Source organism: Wolffia australiana, chromosome 7 (genome assembly GCF_029677425.1).
Source record: "Wolffia australiana isolate 7733 chromosome 7, ASM2967742v1".
Classification (NCBI taxonomy): domain Eukaryota; kingdom Viridiplantae; phylum Streptophyta; class Magnoliopsida; order Alismatales; family Araceae; genus Wolffia; species Wolffia australiana.
The window spans coordinates 12,921,586-12,942,850 of record NC_135841.1 but is presented as its reverse complement, the minus strand read 5'-3'; the positions used below and the strand labels follow the sequence as shown (position 1 = coordinate 12,942,850).

Sequence of the window (21,265 nt, the reverse complement as noted above, 5' to 3'; positions counted from 1 at the left end):
TGCTGCACGCGCGGCTGCGTGCTACACGCTGCCGCGCTGCTGCGGGCTTGGCGCGTGCTGCGCGCGCGCTGTGCGCGCGGCTGCACGCGGCTGCGCTGCTGCTGCCGCGGCGCTGGTTGCCTGCGGCGCTGCCGCACGCGCTGTGCTGACTGTCTTGTGGCGCGCACGGCCGCGGCTGCGCTGCGGTGCTGCGCTTGTGCTGCCTTACGCGGCTGTGTGCTGCGCGCCGTGCACGCGCTGCTGTGCGCGGCTGCTGCTGCGCGGCTTTCTGCACAGGCGTGGTGGAGATGCGGAGGAGTTCTGCTCTTTTGGAAGATTTGGGGAAGACGATTTGAACAACAAAGGAACAAAGTTTAAACTGAAATCAAATCTAAACGAAACAATCCTCAGTTGGGAAACATTGGAAGATCTTGTGACTCTTCCAATCCAACCAAAATTGTCTGAGAAGAGAGGAATTACTGGGCTGAAGCTTGCGATTTCCCCACGTCGGGTGTCACGTCCTTGCGGCGAGGCGTGGTTCTTCAATCCAAGCTATCTTCAGTCTGTTCTTCCTCTCCAACTCCAAAAGCTCATCAGCTCCTGGAGGGTGCAGAAATCCTCTTCTCCAAGCCCTAGTTTCCTTAGAGAAAATTCTGAACACCTAAACTCCTCTCTCAAGAGAGTATTTATATGTTTTCTCTTAAGTCATGCCCAGGGGCATTTTGTAATTTTTGCCACTTCGAATTTTTTCCCACTTCTGTTGATCCTCCTCTCTTCCTTGATCTTCTTAGCCTGTTTCTGAATGTTCACTAGCCATAAACCGTTAAATATATTCCACTTGATTCAAAGAATCAAGTGGGGTTAGTGATTTCAGAAAACAATACATATGCATGAACTTAGCATGAATTCACAAGATAGTTATAATGAATTTAAACTTGAGAACTTGATTATTTGATGACATATTTTAGAGTCATCAGTACCCGAGGTGACATTCACATGGTTTCTAGTTTGTCGCAATAAGTATAGCAAGTCAACCTAGCATTCACTTTCACATTGACTTGTCAACATGACCAAGCTTGCCCTTACCAGACCAAGATTAGACTGAGACCAAGACCAGACCAAACTTCAGGAGTATGTTTAGATTTTTTGCAAAATTGGATCACAACCGAACCGTGTCGTTCCCTGTTCTTTCTTAAAGAATTCTCAAATATTGGTTCTCACTTCACCGTCCCGCAGGTATCTAACAGGTTTCCCTATTTCTTCTCGGGCCTTCGCTCCTTACTTTCTTAGGATTATCATTTTTTGTTATGTGTATTCTATGACTTCCATATTTATCCGATTCTCATTAAACTCTTATGTTTTATTACGGCCTAAATAATAAATCGTCCCTTGCATTAAATATTCTAGCACTTCTGAATACTCATTTTCTGCTTTTGAGAGAAAGCCGAAATGTCTCATAACTATGATTTCTCTTTGTATAATTTATTCTAACTATATTTGACATCCAAATTTCAAATCTGTCAGCTTCTAGTAATCGCTTCTTCATGAGGATTCTAACTCTTTATATAAAATTTACCGATATATGCGATGTGAAGAAACAGATTTCACGACGCATGTTTATGGCATCTAGCCGTACTTCAACTATGAAATGTGAGCTCGTCATCGGTGAATTCTAAACAATGTTCAATTGGGTGTTGTCAACTGTTTATCAAGATAATTGAGTGGTTAAGATGGGATCAATTGCTCTTAGTATATTATGCGATAGATAAAAAAATATGATGTTTTGAAGTCATTTACATTTGCTCACGTAGTTTTACATTAGATGAGAATTCTCTGGTTATTTCTGAGTGCATGGATGGTTATTCAAACGATTGATTCGGTTTTGATACCTAACCACAAACTAAGTTCTCCTAAGAGCATAAAGCAAATGTTGCACTATGTGTACATTGTACGTGGTTACACAGGCAAATCTCTATATTTTATCAAGCACATAATGTAGCTTCCCACCCTTCAAGCTGGAAACTAAACATATTGGTTGGTATAAATTAATTTCTCATTAATTAATTCATATGATGATATATTTAATGACTTTGGAAGGCCAGTAAAAATTATTAAAGCGCTTGAATCATGCAAATGGTATTTTGGACAAAATTGTACTTAGCGCTTCCCATTGTTATTCCTCATCCCCTTGGTTCCTCTCCCTTCTCTACACAATCAGGCTGGCATTTGACTTGCCAAGGCGCATGGAGGATGAACATGGCTCATCTTGGTGAAGGAGAACTTTCAACATGGCACAGATGGTGTGGATAAATCCAGATCCAACACACTTCAGCCGATCAACACATCTCGCTTGAGTATCCTAGAAATCACAAATAGTATTCAATTTGATTAATACATGTTTGGATGTGATTTTAATTTTGTTCAAAGTCTTCTATTGCACGAATAATGTTTATTACATCCATTTCAAGGTGTTGAATCAAATTATCTATGGCTTCACCGTTAGGGGAACAAAGTCACACGTGATAATATCTAATTAAGAGGTTTTAATTAGTCGTTGGTAATTGAGATAATTCAACCGGGGTGAGTGGTCAGTGTCTGATCGGGCTTGCAGCACCGGCGATCCGTCGTCGATGGCCTCTCGTTGACCTTTCTAAATGCTTACTCCCTCCACTCTCTTCTTCCTTGTCCTCCTCTTCTCTATTACTTAACCTTTCTCTTCCCTTTATGAAACCAAGAATAGACCCTCAAAACACCATACAAAAGTTAGGTTTACAAAAAACTAGGGCACCACTGTGCCCCCTTTATATAGCGGCATGATGGCTCTTACGAATGGCACATGAGCCCTTGGTAAGGGCCCAAGTTCCCTAACCAAGGTGGGGTCTTATGCATAGGGATCCCCCTTTGTTTTAAGACAAAACAAATAGCTACTCCAGCATGACGAATGACACAAACGATATGAATATGAACACGGTAGAATGACAAGCATACGAAGCACGTGGCGATGAAAATCAAAACAGACAAATATGAGTATGTGCTTTACCTGTGGTATTTGAGCGTGATGATGAGGCTGGATGCAAGCTGGCAGGCCCATCGATGCTAGTGATGCTGGCTACGAAGACGTCTACAATGGAGTTGACTGGTGTGCTACATCAAAATGGCATGATGTTCCACTCAAACATGACATCCTTGATCTTTTAGGCTGTCTTCCATTCGTCCCTTGGCTGGATGCAGTCCTGATGATATCCGCTACGTAAGTTGTTCTTCAAAGAGACGGGTACTCTGGCCATTTGGCCGAACAGATCCTGCATTCAGGGTTTAGAAAAATGGTATTTCACAATGATATTGTTGAGGGCGCAGGAGTCACAACACATACGCCATGTCCCATCTTTTGGGGCACTAGTAGTGCATGGAACTAAGCACGGATGAAACTCGGTCATACGAGTCTGCCTTTGCCCTGAGCTCCTTCACGTGTTGATATAGCTCCTTGTCCTTTATCGGGTCTGTTCGGTAATGCGTCAAAATGAGATCAATGGAATGCTGGAGGGTACGCATGGGTGGGAGCTCGTCAGGAAGCTCTCTAGGGAAAACATCACCAAAATTAGTCGTAAGCGCTGTTAGCTCAAGAGCATCAGGCACGCAAGGTAGGTTCTAATAGGGGGTCTAGGGTGAGAGTGATACATACAGGTACATCCTCCCACTCCTGGTTATGCTCTGGTCAAAATATCTACCCATTGGTGATCAACAATGCCTTCGGCTAGGGTGATAGAGTCCACCGGTCAGCATTACCTGAGTAGGCGGTCCCATCGACGGATACTATATTAATTGTCGTCAATATTTTATCAACAAGGACTTGTTTGCTCGACCTCCTAGTTGAGTGTCGTTATTGAAGAGTCATGGACATCCTAGCATGATCCACCAATCCTCATTGGCAGTGCATCGCACATCACTCTGATGTAATACGATGTAGGCCGGGATCGATCGACTCGTATTATGTCACAGGAATTATGATGCGAGGATGTGAGATGTAATTCAATGCACGGGAAAATAGTGGATGAGCAGTAGAGGGAATCGGCGGATAACGGTGTCGGCCGTGCCGGTCAACGAGAGAAGAATGATCCCTAGATCAAACTCCCAATGACCAGCGAAATCAACTAGACGTCTAGACAATGAGGGGCGTATGACGGCCCTGGAGTGTTCGGCGTCTAGGCCAAAGAACATCCGTCAACCTCAAGAATTCCTACACTCGACGTCAGTGGCTATCCTATCCGTGAATTGTAATGAAAATAATGGCAGAGGGCGCGATAGCGGAAGACGAGACGGGAAAAGATAATAATGCTGGTAAACGGAGGGGAGACGAGACTAACCTTAAGTCCCGCTAATCCACGGCATCAAATCTTGTTCTGGCAGGTGATGTGGTGTAGATGGTAACGTGTCGATCGACGACTCTGGCGAGATCGCTCGGACGTCGGACCGATGAGCGCAGGAGGTGATCAAGTCAACCAACCGTGGGACCACGGCAAAGGAAATGGCAGCAGACGGGCATGCGCGGAGGTGTTTGGTGCACGCGGAGGTGGAGGGGCGGATCAAGAACGAGATGGGGGGGGTTCAAGAACGTGAAGGGACGGATCAAGAAGTTCAAGAAAATGGGTGGGGCGTGGTAGAATCAAGTAACGGGGCGAGGGGAAGGAATCAAGACATCGTGGGGGAGGGGAAAGAGGGGAAATTCAAGAAATGTGGGAGGGTGTTCAAGAACGGTGGTGGGGTGGATCAAGAACGACGAGAAGGGGGGGGTATGGATCAGGAATGGTGGAAGGGTGGAAAAAAGGTACCAAGAAATGGCTTTCTTGAACTGTAATAACCAAGAACCCTCCAAGAAAGAGGAGTTCTTGATGGATCTGGGGTGTGATCACTCGACGGAGCAGATTTCCCCGGTTGATGGCGTGTCAGCGACGCTTTATGAATCTCCCATGACCCCCGGAGTAATCTCGATGAAGGGCTCTTTCGATTCTTGAGGGCGGCGGCTTCTTGAAACTCTTTCCTCGCACCGGAGTGATCTCGACGGTGCGCTTTAACACGTCTCCCTCGAAGTGATCTCGACGGGAGAGACGTGGGCTCTATCCACGGAGTGATCTCGACGTGGGGTGGGCTAGCCAAATCCCCTACACTACTCTCTACGATAGGGGGGGAGACGAATTGTGAATAAACTTTTCAACAATGACTCGAAGGTGTTCCTTGGGCATGTCATCCACTTATATAGTGAGGTTCGGCCTCTCATTACAAATTCAAAATACAAACATAAAAAGTAGAAATGATGAGGACGGGGCCCAATAACATTGGCCCAGTCCACGAATCCGAAAATACAAACACACATGAAAATGAGCATAAGTAAAATGATAAAAGTTCTTACGTGGGGTACTTAAACCTCGGGTGGCGAGCGTCGGCGCGAGCTGCTCGGCGTGGCTGACGACGTCCTGTCGCGCCATCCTCGAGATGGTTCTTCGTCATCGTGGCGTAGTTCTCGAGATGGTCCTCCCAGCCCGGGAGGATGATGGATGCGGCGTAGCTGGATGCAGCGCGGGGTGGCGGGGGGGGCCGACACAGCACGGCTGGATGCGGCGCGGGCACAGATCACTATGCGGGGCGTAGACGCGGTGCGCCGGTCAACGCGGTGAGGCGTGGTCGCGACTCAGGCGCGGGGCAGAGCGCGAGCTCGGTCCCCGGGGCAGGATGCCGGGCCTGTGCGGCGATCGTCGTGGCGCGTATGCGGCGCGGCGCGATGTGGTGCGGGGCGTGGCTCGGGGGTAGGGCACGGGCGGCACCTGGCAGCAGGCAGCGACGAGCTGTTAGTGGCGACGGCGGGCGGCACTCCTCTCAGTGTCGTTGGCAGGGAAGCAGATGACGGAGTGGAGGTGGGGCGTCGGTGCGTGCGCGAGGAGCAAGCCAGGGTGCACGGTGGTGGAGGTGGCATGCGGCGGCGTTCAGCGGGGCGGTAGGGGCGAGCTCTTCCTCTATTCTCTTCTTCTCTCCTTCCTTTCCTCTTCATTCTTCTTCTTCTTCTTCCTTCTTCTTCTTCTTCCTTCTTCTTCTTCTTCCTTCTTCTTCTTCTTCCTTCTTCTTCTTCTTCCTTCTTCTTCTTTATTCTTCTTCCTCTCCTCAACGAGAATGACTCTTCAATTTCTTACGTTCAAATTTTAAAATTGAAATTCAAGAGTCACTTGGGGGGGGCGCCCACCCCTCCCTTTTATAGGAGAGAGGTAAAGGGGCCCCCTGAACTACAAAATGGGAAACAATATGAGAAATAAAACAAGGGTTTATGAAGGCCCACTAAGGGAGGGGAAGGTATCCTCATACGGGAAATTCCCCTCTCTACATCGTATACGAGATGATAGAACTACGAAAGGAAATAAATGCAAGAAAATGATAGATGGACTCGAAGAGGGCGCGCCGTTACCTGAGATATCTGAATCCGAGTGCGCGTGTCGTTGATTTGGCTTGTCGTGTGGGCTGGATGCGAGTCGGTGGCGAGATCGAAGGTGGTGCCGACTCCTCGAACGATGGTCCTGCAGTCTCGGATGCTGACGCGCCATCACAATGTGTGCAATTTCAATGGAGAAATGATAAATTGTGACCGATGGTGCTAAGCACGAAGGTTTGCACAATAAGCTCTAATACCCATACGATGGAACACGACGTGCTGGGACCAGATGGTTCGTGTCACATTATAAGGAACATACGAGAATGCGTGATGCAACGATGAGAAATGATGCATTCGTTTGAAAACCAACGATAAGAAAGATGGAAAACCTATTGGTCCTGGAAATAAGCACAGATAATGACACGTGGAGTCAGGGAACGAACAAGCTCCTAATTACCCGAGTGATCAGCTTGAAGGTTGACAATGTGGAGATCCTTCACCATCCGTTCGCGTCCACATTCATCACTCTTACATATGTCGAATCCAACATCAACAAAAGGAGGTCTCTAACACGAGAACGGTGGCTAGTCCTATAACATGTGTGAACTCTTAGATGAAACGGAGCATTCGAGGGCACTAATGAAGAAAGTAGTGATGTTGTAAAAAAAGAGGGGAAAAGATATAACTTGGGATCTGATGTGTCGACAACCGTGGTGAATTTTGCCCGTTTGGGAATCACTAGGGAGCCCCTATGGCGACTAACGTTCCAATAGTAGAGGCGACGCAATAGACGATATGTTGGTATCAATAACGACTGGGTCGACGATCACAGAGGAGAGACGAGCCGTGGGCCTGAGAGTTCTCGGTCAAGTTAAGTCAATACGAGTATGGCAGCGTGCATCTTGAGATCGCGTATGGCTGATTTAGGGAAACAACAATGTCAACATCTATCTCACTGTCATGAAGTGGGGTGCAAAGATGCAGCGGTGTAAGTACAAGCATGGGAATGGACCCACATGAACTGAGAATAAGATATGAAGGGAGTCTCGCAAGGTGTTAGGCGCTTAACTAGGTGCCATTCCCTACATAGAGGCCTGCGTGCTTATTGGGAGGGCGTGTACGTGTGAGACTCATGACATTTATGGACTGAGTCATATTTAGTGCTACATGCATTAAGGGTAGTGATGCCCAACCTGATCTTTCCAGACATCGTCCCCGTATGTTGTGATACACTACGGATGGTGCGTGTGCGCAGTCGCGCCTAGGCACAATAGATAAAGTGAAGTCCACACCAAGCATGTGGGCAGACAGGCATGAGTCCACGTGCACCAAGTGCTAATTGCCAACGCCAAGCGTAGCATGCATGCGCCAATGCCAATCGCAACGTGCAGGCACCAATGCCAAGCACGAGCACCCAACACCACGCAGGAGCGGGAAGTGATGCGCACAGGTGTGGGACACGCAAACAGTGTGGGGATGGCGCATGTGCATCGCACGGAGTTGTGCAGGGTGTGGCATAGTGGCCGCGCCGGTAGCGCACGCATTGCGTGTGCAGGGTGCAGGGTTGGGAGACATTCCGGCAAGAGACCATGGCTAGTGGCACATAGAAAACGCCGAGGCGCCATGGGGGCGTGCAGCGTCCCGCTGGATAGTGCCGAGGGTGCAGCACTCAGCTTGAGGCATTAAATGCGGCAGCGTTGCGTAGACTGCGTGCATTATGTGTCACCACGGGTGCTGGTGGCGTGTGTGATCGTCAACGCAGGGGTGGCGTGTGTGATCGCCATGCTTGCGGACATGCGGCGCTTGACGAGGGGGGTGCATGTGTAGCGATAGAGTGGGCGTTCACACGGAGCGGCGGCCTTGAGGCGGTGAGGTGGCGAGGCGATGCACCTCGGCTCATTTTCAAAGTAGTTTTGGGAGGAGAAGAAGATATTCCAGGCCAACAAACTTTCTAGTGGACGACGCCAAGCTATGGTGGCGCCAACGGTTAGAGTGTGGAAATTGGCCGCCACCTACCTAAGCAGAAATTGTACAGGAGATAAAGGACAATTTTATTTCGTACAACACGGCTTGGATGGCAAGGGGAGAGCTCGATAATCTAAAGGTGACTTGTAATCCAAGGGAGTATGTGAAATAGCTTGTTTCCATAATCCGGAGAATAATTGACATCTCGGAGGCCAGAAAGCTGTACCGTTTTGCTAAGGGACTCCCCCTCTGGCTTCAGACAGAGCTAGAGAGACGGTAGTGCAGAGACCTCAACTCCGCCTATCAAATGGTGAAGGGGACAGAGCTCCGCCCCAACAGAGTGACAAAGCCGGAGGAGAAGTCAGGGAAGTGGGGCACGCCGCACCAGGAACGTGCAAAAGTGCCAGCCACCTAGAATAGTCCAGGCCTGAAGAGAAAGTGGAAACCAAGCTACGGCAAGGGTCAGGACAAGGACAACACCCAAAAGCTAGGCAAGGCGACTGCAGGCGGTGGGGACAAGAAGCTAATTTGCATTGCGTACGGAGGCCCCCACTTCATGAGAGATTGGGCGAGGGGTATCATGGTGGCCACTAATGTAAACGCAATGGTCGTGCCTCCTCTCTAGTCGGATGTTCCCAGGGGCAGCAATACGGTGACCCTAAACCCCCTCCAGCACTTGGCGGCACTATAGGGGGCGCCCAGTCCACTATAAGGGTTTAAACCTCTTGCATGGTTGACATAGAGGTGACACACAACGTCCTCGCGAAGAAATAAACTCGGCTTGAAGCTCGGCTTGAAGCTTTCCCCAAGTATGGGGAAGATCATGGCCGTCAACTTGGAGGTGCGAGACATCGTTGGTGTGGCCAAGGGAGTGTTGCTACAGATGGGATCGTGGGAGGGCCGGACCAACTTCATGGTGTCCCGCAGGGATGACTCCGCGATCGTCCTGGGTCTCGACCTCTTAATGGGATCCCACGTAGTTGTGTTCCCCTAGTGCCGCGATGTACTGTTCCTTGAGAAATCTTACTCGTGTTTCGTGAGGGACCATGAAGTCATCGTTCCTTGAGAAATCTTATTGGTGTTTCCCTAGTGTCGCGCAACACCGCTCACTTGTCCGCAATGCAAATCAAGGACGAATTGAGGAAAGGGGAAGAGACCTTCCTCGTCACCATATGAGGGATGCCACCCCAGAAAAAGGGGGGAAGACAAGTGTGCGCACCAGCCCGTTTTGTCGTACATAGTTGGGGTGACAACGATGACACCAACCCTAGTGTAGTTGCGGGTGGACTACCAGGGCCAATTTCGAACATACTATGAGAGTTTGCTGGGTGATGCTTCCACAACTGCCTACGAAGCTATTGCCCAAGCGTGATGTGGACCATGGGATTGAACTACTCCTTGGTACCCATCCCCCTACGTAGGCACCTTATAAGATGCCGCCTGCTTACCTAGAGGAACTGAGGAAACAGCTCCCAGAATTATTGAAAAGCAAACTAATCCAGCTTTAAGACTCCCTTCGATGCCCTAGTCTTGTTCCAGGAAAAGAAGGACGGCCACTCTAACTTTGTGTCGACTACCGAGCAATGAACAAAGTAACACTAAAAAATAAATATCATGTACCCGACGCTGAAGAGTTGTTTGACAAGTTCGACGAGGCTCACTATTTCTCATGGATGGACTTGAAGAGCAGGTACCACCAAGTGCAGATAAAGTAGGGGGACGAGCTGAAGACAACGTGTGGATCATTTGAATTTTACGTGATGCCTTTTGGGCTCACGAACGCTCCTGCTACCTTTTGTTGTCCCATGAACACTATTTTTTGGCGCTATATCGATGATTTCATTGTTGTGTACTTGAATGATATTCTCGTATCCAGCCTATGCGTGGATGACTGTGTCAGGCACCTCAGAAAGGTGATGGCCAAGCTGAAGGATCACTAGCTTTACCTCAACCTAGAGAAGAATGAGTTTGCCTTGCATTAGATTGAATTTCTCAGGCACCTACTCCGTAAGGGAAGTGTGCGCATGGATCCCTCGAAGGTGAAGGCCATCAATAATTGGACAGAGCCAGAAGGGAGTACCACAGTTGAATCTTTCTTTGGTTTTGCAAATTATTACCAAAATTTTATTAAAGGATTCTCCCAACTAGCTGCACCACTAACAGACTTGTTGAAGAAAGATGTTAAGTGGCAATGGACAAACCAGTGTCAAACAACATTTGACAAGTTGAAGATTGCACTCTCTCGTGAACCGGTGCTTCGATTGCTCGAATTCGATTATCGAAATGAGGTACAAAATAATTCTTCTGATCTCGCACTTCGAGGTCTCTTAATGAAGGACACACACTGATAACACCCTAATTTCTGTCTTTATTTCATGATTTTTTCATGATTTTATGCATTTAAAGAGCTTAAAATTGGGCTGTTATCATATATTTACATGAAAATAATGTTTTAAAGTAATCTCCGATTTTTCCATAATTTTCTGTTAATTATATGAATTTTTAAGGATTTATTCAAGCTCAAAATAATTATTTTTGAATGAAAATGACATATTTAATATTTTATTTTGACATTTATCAGCATGGGAATGAATCAGGGAATTGTCTAAAATTTTCTAGAATTTTTTACGAATTTTTAGGATTTTTCTGGGATTTATTGAACTTCCTACTTGCTTCCCTTGGACGACACTCACACTTATCACTATACATGTTAAGTAGAGTTTTATAAATTTTATTGCATAAGCTAGAATTCACAACGACAAGGGCTAAAAATCCATAAATTTCACCCCTCTTTCCGGCTTATCACACACCTCATGGCTTATGAGAGCTGCAAGCTGAATGAGGTAGAGAGAAGGTATTCTATGCGTGAGAAGGAGGTGACTACGCTGGTACATCGTCTGAGAGTTTGGTGCTACTATCTCCTTTGGGGGAAATTCGTTGTCTACACAAACAACATGGCCACGAGTTGCTTCAAGTCCCAGAAGAAGCCGACTCTAAAGCAAGCGAGATGGCAATATTTCTAGGAGAAATTCGACTTCGTCTTGAAATACAGGCCGAGTCAGGCTAGTCAAGTGGCCGATGCCTTGAGCCACAAGGAACCAGAAGTTTTTGTGGCCGCACTTTCAGCAACCCAAGGAAACATTCTTAATGAAATAAAGTTGGCGCTAAAAGATGATCAAAAGCCATTCGCCTCATGAAGCGCATTGCTGCGGGCGAGACAAGGAGATTGTGGACCGAAGATGGCATTATCTATGCTATATGTGCCACGTGCGAATGGGTTGCGTTGGATGCTCCTTAACGAAGCACGTGACGCACCCCATGCCGGACACCCAAGACAAGCGCGCACGCTTGCACTCTTGTCCAATAGCTATCACTTGTAGGGAATGGAGTGAGATGTGGAGACTTATATTCGTTCATGCCTGGTATCTCAGACTGACAAGACGGAGCAAGCAAAGGTTGTAGGAATGATAGAACCTCTCCCGAGGGCGAGCAGACTATGGGAGTCTATTTCAATGGATTTCATAACTAGCCTTCTGAACGTGGGTGAGAATGATGCCATCTTTGTTACCATGGATCGTTTCTCTAACTATGCGATGTTCATCCCCACTACGTCAGAACTGCATGTAGATGGCGTGGCTCATCTGTTCATGCCCCATGTGGCAAATTATTGGGGTCTTCCACTAGACATCATTAGCAACCGCGATACATGATTTACGGGTCGTTTATGCGAGTCGTTATTCAAGTACAAGGGATCCAAGCTCAATTTCTCTACAAGCTTTAACCCCTAGACAAGTGGTTAGATGAAATGTGTAAACTTTGTGCTTGAAGAGTATCTACCGCACTACGTTTTGGTCAATCAAGAGAATTGTGTGGATGCAGCGCACTTTGCACAAACCATTAATTGGAAATCGCCTATGGGTCACTCATTGTTTGAGATCGCAACGAAAAGACAGCCGCTAAATCCTCCGGAGTGGTGAAGAGAAAGGGGAACGTACTTTTCCCCGTGGCCTTCTGCTTTGCTTGCAATTATCATGCCTGCATTGAGGAAACCCCCAAGGCACTAGAACATGCTGCTTGGAGGGTGAAGAAATATGCCGATTATCACAAATGAGACATGGAGTTCCAAGTCGGCAACCTGGTCTTGTTGAAGACCATCACGTAGATGCTGAAGACAAAGCAAGCAAAGCAACAACACAAGGGTCTGGTACCTCGCTACGATGGTCCTTTAAAGGTGGTAGCTAAGATTAGACTAGTGGCCTACCGGCTCAACTCTCCCCGTCAGCTGGCGGTCCATACGCTCTTTCATGTGTTGGTTCTAAAAAAATATAAACCAGATCCCAAAGGCGCGGCGATGAACCAGGCCTAGCGTGAGCTGTTGAATGCGCGACCGCATTTGAGTAGGAGGCAAAAGCGCTCCTAGCAAAGAAGGAGGACGCCACGGTTGCTATCACAAGATTGAGTATCTCATCGAGTAGAAGAACAGACCAACTGAATAAGCAACATGAGAGCGCAACTCAGATTTATGGCAATTTGAGGACCTATTGCGAGCATATGAAGCAAAGAGTTGACGCTGACCAGGGCATCAACAAGTGCAAGCGGTGGGGGCATGTTAGGCCCCTAACTAGGTGGTATTCCCTGACCCGAGGCTTGTGTGCTTATTGGGAGGGCGTATTTGTGTGATACTCACGACATTGAAGGAGAGAGTCATATTTAGTGCTACATGCACTAAGGGTAGCGATGCCTAACCTGATCTTTCAAGCCATTGCCCCTGTATGTGGTGACACACTACGGACGGAGCATGTGCCCATTTGCGCCTAGGCAGAACAGATCAGGTGAAGTCCATGGGTGCTGAGCGTGCGAGCCGCCAAGCGTGAGCGCGCGGGCGCAAAGCGTTGCGTGCCAGCGTCAAGCGCCGCGTGCGGGCACCAACGCTTCGCGCGAGCACCAAGTGCCGCGCGGGAGCATGAAGTGTTGTGGGTGGGCGGGGGACACGCAAGCCAACGACATGACATAGGTGCGACGCGCAGAGTTGTGCGGGCTGCCGCGTAGCAGCCATGCAGGCAGTGCGCGCATTGCATGTGTGGGCCACGGGGTTGGGAGACATCCGGCTAGGATACCAAGGCTAGTGGCATATAGAAAGTGTTGAGACGCCATGCGGGTGCGAGATGTCCCCGTGGGTAGTGCCGAGTGCGCAGAACTTGCCTTGAGGCATCGGATGTTGTTGCGTTGTGCAGACTGCGCGCGTTATGTGTTAGTGCAGGTGCTGGTGGCGTGTGTGATCGTCAAGGCATGGGTGGAGTGTGTGATCACCACGCCCGGGAAGTGCGGTGCTCGGCCCGAGGCCGCATGTATAAGGGCAGAGCGGGTGCACGCATAGAGTGGTGGCCTCGAGCCAAAGAGGCAACACTACTATGGCGCGATGCGCCTCATCTCGTCCGTTGGTATCACCCCTCGTCTTCCCCTATATAATTATCCCAAATACGATGTAACTTATTTTTGATATCAATGCAATGACCCAATGTCCCACCATCTCCTCTAACCCCTTTTTATGCGATATTAAGTAATTGCATAGAGTTCCACTATAAGAGAACAAGGCTGCTTAGTGTTCTGCTCCAAGCACTAAGGCTGGCACGCATCAGATTTGAGTAAGAGACATAGCTCGGGATTTGACCGCGTGACACTAGGGTATACTAGTGGCGGAGATTGGCTGGATAGGTGTGGGGATACGCACGAAGTTACACGCTGCTGGAGAATATTACGATGAACCCCATATAGTCACAAGGGTAACCAGGGGCACTGTGATGTAATCAAGCGGGCCTACACTCGGTCTCGTGGCACCGGGAGTTGATGCTTGCTGGAAGATTAGGGGTGATATCAGATCAGCAGATGGGATACCCCGCGATTGATTTAATACGATGAGCGCCACCATCAGATGGCTCCTGTTACAACACATGACAGGCAATAAGTGAATGTGGCGAGTGTAAGCAATGCAAGTGTGACATTTTAGTATTTCGGAGTTTTGAAATAACACGATCATGTTTCATTTTCGTAATCCTTTTGATAAGTAAACTAGATAAAAAATTAAGATGGATTTTGGAGCCTGTACATGCATTGAAAGGATCACATACGTCAAGCTCTGACTGCCACTCTAGTATGCTCCATCCTTACAGGAGAAAGCACTCATAATTAGCCAAATCCCCCTCCATATATCCGGATTAAAGTTTAAAATTCAGATAGCAAACACAATTTTATGTAGCGACCGAGTCTAAAGACATTGAGTAGCCAGCTTCAGTTCACCGGCTCCTATAGACCTCTCTTGAAGGTATCATCGTTCTTTAACGCAAATTTGAACGCCCCCTAAGCGTACCCTCAATACTGACAACATGTCTCAACCTATTATCTCAAAAGTCAAAGAACAAACGAAGGTTTCTCCTGACTTTCATAATAACTCAATGTCCGATATGCATAGGTACAAAATAGAGGCTTTCATAGCCGTTGAAACATAGTCTTCTTCCAGCCTTTTGGTGAATGATTCACAGCTGTTAGACCACCTTTCATCCATATCTCCCGGAATAATTTACGAAAATTACTGACAGAACTAGAGGTAGAGCCCAACCGATTGATGGAGTTGATCCAGTCCTTTGCTGAGGACGTTTTACTCAAGTTGTTTTTCATTCACGTGTTAGTTAGTTTGTTCGCAAGTACAGTCACCAGTACAAGTGGCGGTATCGACTCAAACAAACTTGTGACAGCAGAGGACCTGCCACCTGCATCAATTAGCTATAACGAACTTCTTCTTCTCAACTCGGGGTTGCTCCATAAAAGGGGGCAACATATGAGACATTAAAAACCATCATCAAGTTTTATTAGAGTGTTTTTTTCTCTCTTTGTGTCTTGGCCCGATTACACGCTGACAGGTTGGGAGCATTGCTCAAGGAGGGGCTACCGAGAGCTCGATCACAGGAAGAATGTGGGAGCCTTGTTCAAGGAGGAGATACCGAGAGTCTGTACTCAGGACGTGGTGAAGCTATCACCGACAGGGATTTAGGGAGTCTTAGAAGTAGCAAGCCTGGCTTCATTTCTGGCCCGTCATGATCCACGCCACCTATCGTTCACATTCAGCCACCAGTCCATAATCACCACTGAATCTGCTCACGGCGTCAATTAGAATCATCCCTTCGTCCATATGGGGTAGCTCAGGCTATTTATATCAGCACCGCTGCTCACATCTCTTATACAATTTGAGCCATGAACTGGAGAAGACCAGCAGAAACAGTGGCTTTTAGATTAAGATTTTCCCTTTTTCTAGATTTAGGATCATCACTATGCAGCTGTGTTGCTCAAGTGGCTCGCCTGCCAGAAGGTTTCTGACCAGTCCTGGCCCAAAACCTCTCTTTGTGAGCCTGTTGGACTGCACTCTATGAACAGCCGTTCTTTGTCAAATTCTCGGTTGAATAAAAAACCTATAAACAGTGGAATGGAGGAATATGAAAGGGCAGAAACCAAATATGAACTAATTCGGTTATAAAAAAGCCAATTGAGCGGCTGAGAACTTACGCGGTTCCACTCCTGAGCGACAAACTAAGATGGAAGGTGCCCCTTGGGCTGCCACTTGGCCAGATATCTACGGCCAATCTTCAAAAGTGTGTCCATGCCATCTGGTGTGGCTTTTAGAGACTGACCGCAGCACCAAGGCCGGTTAAGGCCAACCACATATCCTAAATAAATACGTGAAATTTTCCGCCTGTCAGAGCCCGATTATCACGTTTTCTCTTCCCTATTTTATTTTTAAATAAGTCATGAGGCAAGCTCCCTCTCTTATGCGAGAAATTATTTCTATCTCTTTGCTTTTCGATTCCATTTCAGGTTTTATCCTTATTCATTTCTCACCGTCTAAGATTAAAGTAAAAAGTATATAGAAAGTAGGCCATAGATATATCTGTGCGTTTATATACCTATCAATCGGTCCGGCTAAAGATAGATTGAAACAATCCTCTTCTGATCTATCTATCTATCAATCGATCTATCTATCTATCTATGGACCAATCCATCGACCAACATATCTGTCTAGCTGTAAACGTATCTCTCAATGCATCCACCTATGTATGCATCAATCTATGTACCTTCCTACACACCTAAAATGATATTCATAAAGAAAATTGCCGCCCTGAACGAACGGTTCTCCCAGCACGGCGCGACTAACGTTCGATCAACGGAATTGTATTACGTTCCTTCGGGCTCTTCTCTAAAACCAATATCTCGACCGCGGCTAAACCGTAGGAAATTATTTTGGTAACGACGGACAGATGGATTGTTATGTGGACTTAGTCTGATAGCAACTCTTGTATCGTCTCTCACGATTGAAAATCATTGCTTAAAGCAAAGGTTTTGTTGTCGTATTTTTAATGGTTGAGAGTATCGGAACAAACTTTTATGGACAGTTATATCGTGATTTTGGGCAGGCATATTTAACCAGAACTTTATTAACGAAAAACTGACTTGGCCTCTATTAAATCAGATTCATCGATCCTGGGATGCCTTATATCCAGGTGCGTGGAAGGCACGCTGACTCTGTCACAACCAGTAAAACTAAGTTGCCCTCCTCGCAGGACGGAAGCCCGTTATGCACTGGCAATCTGACCCTGAACGCGGCATCCGAGTCAACTGTGATTCCTATTTAAGCAGGCTAAAGCCTGATGCAAGAACACAACGTCTTGAACTGTTTAGAGAAGTCATCTTAGAGAGGGAAAAGTATGAGTTTCGAGAATCTTTTCTCCAGCGTTGTCCCACTGAAGACCAACGTTAAGCTGTCCGTTCTCTCCCTCTTCCTTAACGCAGTACGCCGTCGCGATGGCACGTTAAACCGTTCTCTAGCTTCTCTCGCCGAGTTCACTGTTGCGCCCAACCCAAGCCCCGTAAACGGTGTCTGCACAGATGACTTTATAGTCGACCCTGCTCGGCAGCTCTGGTTCCGCCTATTCCTTCCCACAGCACGTAATCCAACACCGTTGAGCGTAATGGTCTTCTTCCACGGCGGGGGGTTCGCCTTCCTTTCTCCGGCCCAAGGGGAATATGACCAGGCGTGCCGTCGATTCTGCAGCGAGCTCGGCGTCGCCATCATTTCTGTGAACTATCGCTTGTCTCCGGAGCATCGGTACCCCGCACCATACGAGGACGGAGTCGATGTTCTACGCTTCCTTGAGTCCACCAAGGCCCGTCCCTCTTACTCCAAGGGCCTCTTGCGAGAGTTCTTCATGTCCGCTGATCTCTCTCGCTGCTTCCTCGCCGGCGACAGTGCTGGCGCCAACATAGCGCATCACGTCGCTCGCCGCTGGTCAGCCATGGACACCCACTATGTCAGACTGGCGGGGCTCGTCACCATCCAGCCGTTCTTCGGTGGAGAAGCTAGGGTTCCCTCGGAGATGCGCCGCTCAAACGGGCCAATCGTGACCACCGAGCGCACGGATTGGATGTGGAAGGCATTCCTTCCTATTGGCGCGACGAGGGAACATATTGCGGCCTGCCCAGTGGCAGCTACGGAGAACCTTGGTGGTCAGAGTTTTCCACCGGTATTGGTTATCGCAGGGGAGTTTGACCCGCTGCTCGACTGGCAGCGCAAATACTTCTGGAACTTGATAAGAAATGGAAAGAAGGCAGAATTAATTGAGTACCCCAGAACGATTCACGCCTTTTACGTCTTCCCGGAGCTCGAAGGTGGCCCAGAACTGATTGAGGATTTGAGAAACTTCATCTTCAGCCCTAAAGGTTACTGATGGAGCTCGATGATGTCACCCCCGCCGCGAGAGGAAGAAACTAATGGCTGGCAACGTATGTAGTCAATTCTTTGTAGTCTTAACAATTCATTTATGATTTTACCAAGACATGTGCGAGAAAAAAGTTCTCCGTATTTTGTTTTGAGACGGTCAATAAGCGCACATGTGCAGAAATCTGATTCTAATTTAAGGGAGTAGAGAGGCTTGTCTATGTGTGCATGAGCATAGTGCAATGAAGTATGAGGAAATGAAAAAAATATGTGAAGGAGATTCACCATTTTGCGTCTGACAAGGGGAAAGAAACGACATAAATGTCGTTGGTGAATGAACGATACAACCGAATACTGGATAATTATCGCACGAAGACCACTTGTGCCTTGAGTGTAAATGATCCTAGAGAGGAACAGAAAAAAGAGAGAGATATAGAAAGAAGGGAGAGAGATGTTAATGCAGAGAAAGAATCAACAGACACCATTAGTAAACGGCTGACTGTCATTGTTTAACTTTTTCGGGCAACTCATTTACTGTCCATTCAATTGGTACTTCTGTATCTCTAAAGTACGTGTATCGTTGTGCGTAAGAAAAGAAAATGAATTTCAACAGGTTGTAAATAATTCTACCTGGAGTGGTGGAAGAACCTATTATTGGACGCGTTCAAAACTTGGGGACAGTTATGTGAAAACACTACCTGGATTCGAGGACTCTTTAGAAAACAATACGTCAACATTTGAAAGAAAAAGGAGTCTAGTAAATGGAGGAATGAGAGAGATATGACAGACCACCGGAAGGCAGAGAACACTAAGAAGCGCGATAGAAATTTTAGAGGGAGAAGATTCTAGGAACGGCCGGCCCCATAAGAACCAGGCGAGAACGGTATGATACTACTGGTTTGATCCAAGGAATACAAGAGAAATAATTGGGGGAACTGTTCGAATTAATAAGATAGAGCTAGTGTAAGATGACGGCTTAAAGATGATCAGAGCAATCATGTGAATCAAGACGAATATGTAGGGGAAAAATGTGATATTATGTGAAGACACATGAGTGGGAGTTTTTCATATTTCATATATTTTGAAATAGTTCGCATAATACGTTTTTCTGGGTATCATTCCACTACCAAAATTAGATCCAAAGTTAAGATGGATTTGGCAAACAGTGCATCCACAAGATGCTTCTTTACAAGATCCACAAGATGCTACTTATGAGGGAGTTCACTCATAAGTAGCTCAATCATCGTCCTATCTCTCCATTTAAGTCCGAAATCCAGATAATAAACAGAGTTCTCTGCGAAAAACTTAAACTTGAACGCCCTCTAAGCGTATCATTGACCGTGATAACACATCTCACTCAGTGTTATATCAGACGTCTGAGAGCAAACGAAAGGTTCCTCTGGCATTCAAAATACCCCAACGTCCGAATACGCATGAATAAAAAATAGATGCCTCCATAACTCGGCCGTGGAGAAGCAATCTTCTTCGAGCCTCCCGGCGAACCATCCCCTGCGTTATGATCGCGTGTCATCCATACCAGCTGGAAAAATCTGATGGAAATTACTGACAGAAATAGAAGTAGGGCCCAAACGATCGAACTTGGGGGATTCGAGCACTAGGCATCTGATTCTGCAAAAGTACTGTTTGGACGGCTGCAGTATTATTACATCCATAATTCCCAAGCCCGTCTTGATTGCTGGCCGGTCATGGTCCACACCACCCATCTATGACGGTCGTCCACCAGGCCACTACCACCATTAAATCTACTATGTCATCTCCTGTGCTACCGTAGGTAGCCCACATCATTATTAAGATGTGAACATATGCAACTTCGTGAATCTGGACGGATAGTTGCTAGAGTTATCGAAGGAGACAACCACGCCTGCCCTCTATCCGGTACTAAGGCCTTCGCTACAAGTCACATTACTTGGCGGGGACCCCGCTCCACCAAGGACCCCATCAACTGCGCCTTCAACGCAAAGACATTGCATCCCAACAGGAGCCGGCCTCGGTTATGTGAGGCGCCACAGGACAGAGATAGCTTGGAGATACTTTCAAAAGTAAGGCTGCTCCAGTCCTTATCACGGTCCCAGGACAACCCCACAACCACATCCCCCGCGACGGAATTCGCCAACCAGAGTGCACAAGGTTTGTGTTTGCATTGATACGAGAAGTTCAACCCAGACATGCCTGTCTCAAAACTCTCAGTGTCTCCATCATGATGAACATGGAGGATTGCACTGGAATATTGTCTAACGATGATTGTGAGATTAGGTACGATCCACTCCACTAGAGGAATCTCCTAGAGAGCTCCGACTACTCAATCTTCAAACCATCACCAACAGGTGACTGCCGCACTGCCTTCAACTCAATAGAAGGATCAACTGATAAGAGGTTACCCTTCTTACCGACAGGTCGACTTGAAGAGAGGGTTGACATCCCCTTTCCGCATTTGTTACGGGAACAGAAAAGGGAAATGGGCATCGACATCTGCCCCAACATTCAGCTCCACTATCAGTGCTACTCAGCTATCGTCAACTTCTACCCCGTGCTTGAACTTTGTCTTCACATTATCTTGTGGTTTCCTTGGCTACAAACATTAGGATGGACGTCAGTATCGTGCGACTTATTGCTGCCGTGATTCCAGGTAGACGATGTATGGCCCATACTGCATGGGGACTCCAGCAAGCCTCAGCTTGCCGCAGCTGTAGCAACCTCCCAACTCAAGCGAGATCAAAATGTTGGCCCTGGTTTGTATCAGGTGTCCTTAACATCATCTTCTTATTTATGTACAAAAATGTCTCTAGAAATGCAGATGATCTTTGCCTCATCGCATTTCTGTAGGTCTTCAGAAAGCATGCATTCAAGAAAATCTTACCTTTACTCTCCAGATGAACAATGTTTGATTTCTTTTGAGAAGAATGGCCCAAACGACTCAAAAAAGTGCTAGACTGCAAGCAGGGAAAAAGGAAATTTCTTCCCTTCTAGAGAGGAATATGAGGGTTTGTTCATTCATTAAGTACCCAAGGAACCCCTGATCGAATATATATATAGAATGAGGCTTAAGTTCGAATGTACCCCACTTCTCATGTGAGCGACAGATCGAATTACTGCTGGAGTCAGGGCCAGTCCACTGTCAGCTG

General features: G+C 47.2%; 1 pseudogene; it reads left to right on the top strand.

The window, feature by feature from the left end:
* Positions 1–17,081: 17,081 nt before the first annotated feature.
* On the top strand, positions 17,082–18,266 carry LOC144706126 (putative carboxylesterase 18 pseudogene; annotated as a pseudogene).
* The last annotated feature ends 2,999 nt before the right edge of the window (positions 18,267–21,265 follow it).